The sequence below is a fragment of the Oncorhynchus keta genome, chromosome 6 (genome assembly GCF_023373465.1).
Source record: "Oncorhynchus keta strain PuntledgeMale-10-30-2019 chromosome 6, Oket_V2, whole genome shotgun sequence".
NCBI lineage: Eukaryota > Metazoa > Chordata > Actinopteri > Salmoniformes > Salmonidae > Oncorhynchus > Oncorhynchus keta.
In genome coordinates this window covers 32,875,000-32,880,771 of record NC_068426.1, presented here as the reverse complement: position 1 = coordinate 32,880,771, position 5,772 = coordinate 32,875,000, and the positions used below count along the sequence as shown (strand labels likewise).

Here is a 5,772-nt window from a genome sequence, read left to right as displayed (position 1 = left end):
CAGGGAAAATGTTGGATTACCTAGCTAAGATTTTTCATCCTGACAGTTTGATCCTGACCTTGTTAAAAATTCTCACACAAACCTTTTCCATTTATTTAGTCAAATAAATAATGGTATATTACTGTTGTAATGAGAGCCCACGAGCAGACAGAGTCCCACATTCCAGGCAAAGATCTACAGTGCTCCCTTTCAACCCATCACAAGACAAATAAACTGCTCTCCCCTTCTCCCTTTACAACCCTGAATGGCCCTGAGCAGGTCAGGAGACATAAACCAGACCTTTCTGCAAGTCAGCAGACTGCCTGCATGTCTATCCCAAGAGGAGAGTCAGGAATTGTTACTCTTTATAACACAGGGAAAATGGTGCCAAAAGCGCAAAGGACATTTACACACGTTTTCTTCACTATTGAAACTAAAGGACTTATGACATGTTGATACTGTATAAAATGAATATCTTTTTTTCGGATTTGTCAGTCATTAAAATAGGATTTTGCTGTAACATACAGAGTGTGTAAAGGAACCATGGTCATGTTTGTACTTTACAGGCTACGTTTTCATCATGGGTAATGTGAAACTGTCTTCCTGACAAGAAAAACATGCTGTGAACACTAATAATTAAGTCTCAAGTTTATATCATATGAACATTGCTATGCTGCATCCTTACAATAAACGGGGCAGTCCTAATGACAATGTCCGGCCATTAGATCCCGCCTTCTGTGAGTTTCCCTATAAATTAGAGCGCTTACTAAACAGAAATAAGATCAAGTTAAACAAGGCGAGTCCATGGCCGTGTGATGAATGATCCCATCTCCTTGGAAACCCAAAACAGAGATCAAGGAAGCCTTATCCAACTCAACGGAAGAATCACCTGAGAGGAACTTTGCAGAACAACACACTCTGCTCACTCTCGACGAACCACTGAGTTGTATCGGTCCCAAAAGGGGAACCAAACATTTTATTGCACTATTGTGCTTTAACAAACTTTATCTCTTCGGACTGAACGGAATTGAGGACTGAGACAGAGAGAGAGCAGGTCCCTGCTAACTCTTAGCAACCTATGGGTCGATATCTTTAAGTCTTAGAAAGAACAACAGGCTCATATGTGTGTGGGCTCCGACTGGGGAAGAAGCTTCTTTGGTTGCAAGCTCCAACGCCAGGACCACTGACCATTTCCCTGTTTCATCTCAGTCAGAACAGAAATACAACTGATCCAGACGACACGTAAATACATCATCATTGCGGGGACGGGGGCCTGGTATTTAAAATAAATACAATATAAATATAGGACAAAACACACAACACAACAAGAGAGACAGAACACTACATAAAGAGAGATCTAAGACAACAACATAACAAGGCAGAAACACATGACAACACAGCACGGTAGCAACACAACATGACAACAACATGGTAGCAACTCAATAAGGTAGCAGCACAAAAACATGCTACAAACATTATTGGGCAAAGTCAACAGAACAAAGGTCAAGAAGGCAGAGACAACAATACATCATACATTCGGAAAAGGAAAATGCAAGAAATATATTTACTCTGAGCTGTGCTTCGATAGATTGGTCGAATATGTAAGGCTGGTTTGTCCAGTAGAGATCTCCCCTGTCCTTTGAAGAATATGGTAGAACAGATACATTGTAGTGCCCTGTTGTCTGGTGGGAGAATGGATACGATGTAGTATCCAGTTGTTCTGAAGAGATTTTCTGTCTTTTCCTAGGCCAAGCACGTTTACAGCTGCTGCTGATAACTCAACGTACTATAAGCTCATGCTATATTCTAGCTGGTATAGTCACATTCATCCTTCCAGTGGGACGATCACCACATCCACTTTGAAATTCGCCCTTCTAAATGTATGGACATCAGCATTAGTTGTCACTTCATCGTGAACACAATGTTAATTTTGTGGGGTCGTAGTAGTTCAAGCATTCGCAACCAGAGCTCACGCTGATGTTGGCTTAGTTCTGTAGTTGATATTAGCCATTTTAAAAGTATGTATAGCAGTCCTCACGTCATCGGGAACATAAGAGGTTGACTTTCGTCAATGATCTTTTGTAGTGGGGGAGGGCATGTTTCATAATTCACAACCAATGCCTGTTCACTTGGGCGGGGCCGTAGAGTGAGCATAGTTCCCTTATGAAAATAATTATCTCATTTAGAAGCTAAAATTAAATTGAATTTTATTTAAACATTTAAACGTTTAAAATTGTATCATATTTAAACATTTCAATTGCACAACAATTCCATGTTAATCTGATAACTAGAATGTGTAAACCTTCCAACATACAGTTCATGTCATCCTATCATCAGTAATAATGTCTCAGACGACAACTGATCTGACATCATATTTTTTAAGTACCAACGGATACTTTCAGCTGGTTGGATTATCTAAAGATTGTTCTTTTCCCCAACCTTTTGATGTTACAATACAATGTATTTGTTATTAACAAAAGGGCTTTCCAAGAGTCAATTCTGTAGAGTGGAGAGAAAAAGGGGGAAAGGTATTTATGGGAGGTCATAAACATCCCCCAACAGGGCAACGTCATGACAGGGAAGTGAGGTCTAAGTGGCTTTTATAAATAAGCATCAACCAGTGGGTCTTGCGACGGGTGTACAGAGATGACCAGTTTACAGAGGAGCATAGAGTGCAGTGATGTGTCTTGTAAGGAGCATTGGTGGAAAATCTGATGGCCGAATGGTAAAGAACATTTAGCTGTTCGAAAGCACCCTTACCTGCCGATCTATAAATTATATATCCGTAATCTAGCAGGGGTCGGATGGTCATCTGAACCAGGGTTAGTTTGGCAGCTGGGTTGAAAGAGGAGTGATTACAATAGAGGAAACCAAGTCTAGATCTAACCTTAGCCTGCAACTTTGATATGTGCTGAGAGAAGGACAGTGCACCCTCTAGCCATACTCCCAAGTACTTGTATGCGGTGACTACCTCAAGCTCTAAAACCTCAGAGCTAGTAATAACAACTGTGGGAAGAGGGGCATTCTTCTTACCAAACCACATGACCTTCATTTTGGAGGTGTTCAGAACAAAGTCAAGGGTAGAGAAAGCTTATTGGACACTAATAAAGCTTTGTTGTAGAGCATTTAAAACAAAATCCAAGGAGGGGCCAGCTGAGTATAAGACCGTATCATCTGCATATAAATGGATGAGAGAGCTTCCTACTGCCAGAGCTATGTTGTTGATGTAAATTGAGAAGCATAGGGCCTAGGATTGAGCCTTGGGGTACTCCCTTGGTGACAGGCAGTGGCAAAGAGCATTCAACAAAGAGCTATTTGAAAGTTTAATGCTTAATTACAACCAGCAAATCCAATTGTTTGGGGACAGACTTGGTAGAGACAACCAAGCACTGAAGGTGATCCCTAGTAAGATTGCCAATTCCCCACCTTTGGAAGATCTGTCTTGCCGAAAAGGTTATAACCAGAATGGTTAACATCAGTATTCAAAATTGTATAAAGTTATATAAAATCAAACACATGTAAGATACTAAATTAAAGCTACACTCATTGTGAAATAGCCTATTTGAGGCTGTGAGGGGAGGGCAGGCCCACAACAATGGCCAAAGTGAAATGGAGACAGCAGATACAGCTGGTCTATTGTAATATAATAAAGACAGTAGATCTAGCTTGTCTGTCATAATATAACAGAGACAGTAGATCTAGCTGAAATGTCATAATATAAATGAGACAGTAGATCTAGCAGGTCTATAATAATATATTCAACCTTATGTTCCCTGTACTCTATATATATCTGTGTATTATACTTGTTGATACAGGGCTCATATGTGAAACTATTCTAACTGAACATTTTCTTTCACAGTGACACTGACTCCGAATGGGAGCCCCCAGTGCCAAGGTGTCCATCCCCCACGGAAGCTGGTTCATCCAGCTCCTGCCACAAGTGGTGTTCATCTGCCCAAATGCATTTCTGCAGGCATTGATGTGCTATGGCACCTGGCATCAGCAGCACAATATTGTGTAGAGGACTGAGGGTCTTCCAAATATTGAAAGTCTTATTTTGTAAATGTATATATAAACGTATGGTTTTTTAATTGTATTGTCTAAACCAGATCTATTGTGTTATATTCTCCTACATTCAATTCACATTTACACAAACGTCAGAGTGTTTTCTTTCAAATGGTACCAAGAATAAGCATATTCAGCAGGGTAGCCTAGTGGTTAGAGCATTTGACTTGTAACCGGAAGGTTGCAAGTTCAAACCCACGAGCTGAAAAGGTACAAATCTGTCATTCTGCCCCTGAACAGGCAGTTAACCCACTGTTCCTAGGCCGTCATTGAAAATAAGAATTTGTTCTTAAGCTCTTACTCCTACCCCCTACTTTTTCGAACATTCTGTTAAAAATCGTGCAACATTTCAGCACCCTGCTACTCATGCCAGGAATATAGTATATGCATATGATTAGTATGTGTGGATAGAAAACACTCAGACGTTTATAAAACTGGTTAAATCACGGCTGTGACTATAACAGAACGTGCGTTTCATCGAAAAGCGCAGGAAAATCTGATCACTGAAAATGGGAAAATATATCCATGCGCCACTTGAACGTAATGTTGAATAGAAACCACATTAAATGGGGCCGAGGTTGCAATACCTACAGCTTCCACACGATGTCAACAGTCTTGTCATTTGCCTAGGATTTGTTTCTTGGTCAAACGGACACGAGGCAGCGCATTTCTTCCTGTCTCCGACCGGATATTTTGGTTGAGATTTACCCGGACATTATTTCAAGACGTACAGCTATAGAATATACATCGCCTCGTGATCAATTTGATCGATTATTAACGTTTACTAATACCTAAAGTTGCATTACAAAAGTATTTAGAAGTGTTTTGTGAAAGTTTATCGTCGACTTTTTTAATTTTATAAAAATGACGTTACGTTATAAAACTGTGTTTTTTTCTTTGATCACACAGTCTTCATAGATCGATATCTAGGCTATATATGGACCGATTTAATCGAAAAAAAGACCCAATAGTGATGTTTATGGGACATCTAGGAGTGCCAACAAAAAAGATGGTCAAAGGTAATGAAAAAGATGGTCAAATTTTGGTAATGAATGTTTTATATTTTTTATTTCTGCAGTACCCTTTGTATTTTAATTAACGTTTGAGTTTTAACAAGTGCTATTAGCATTTAGACATTTACATTTGACATTTAATTATTTTGTTTACAAATTGGTGCAAACACCTGACACCCAGTGGGCATCTATTTAGGGGGTGTTGCATGCTATCAGATGAAGATGGGGCAGGTTCTCATGCTGTCCTTCGTGAGGGAGTTTGTTCCACCATTGGGGGCCAAAAGCATTTTAAAAATCTGACTTGTTGGCTGGCCCTTGTTTTGTAGGGCCTGATCAGAGCCTGGAGGTGTGCCGCACAGCTTAGGCGAGCACCATGGTCAGTACCCTGCCAGTGGAGAGAGCGGAGGAGCGGGGTGTACTTTTAATTAACGTTTGAGTTTTAACAAGTGCTATTAGCATTTAGCGTAGCGCATTTGCATTTCCAGATGTCTAGATGGGACGCATGCGTCCCGGGTCGACCTAAGAGGTTTGCCTGGTTAAATAAAGGTCAAATAAAAACATTAAAAAATAAATATACTTGTTTCTGGGCCTGAGCTACAGGCAGTTCGATTTGTTGTCTTCCTGTATTGAACACAGATAGACCCGTCTTCAAATTGATCGGTTATTAATGTTTAAAAAATACCTAAAGTTGTACAAAAGTAGTTTGAAATGTTTT

The 5,772-nt window shown here is 40.0% G+C and overlaps 1 long non-coding RNA gene across 1 annotated transcript; it reads left to right on the top strand.

Annotated features, from left to right (window-relative positions):
- Window positions 1–779: 779 nt before the first annotated feature.
- Window positions 780–4,648, top strand: LOC127930769 (uncharacterized). Its single transcript, XR_008139367.1, has 2 exons — window positions 780–1,221; window positions 3,839–4,648. It is a non-coding gene; the product is annotated as an uncharacterized LOC127930769 (long non-coding RNA).
- The last annotated feature ends 1,124 nt before the right edge of the window (window positions 4,649–5,772 follow it).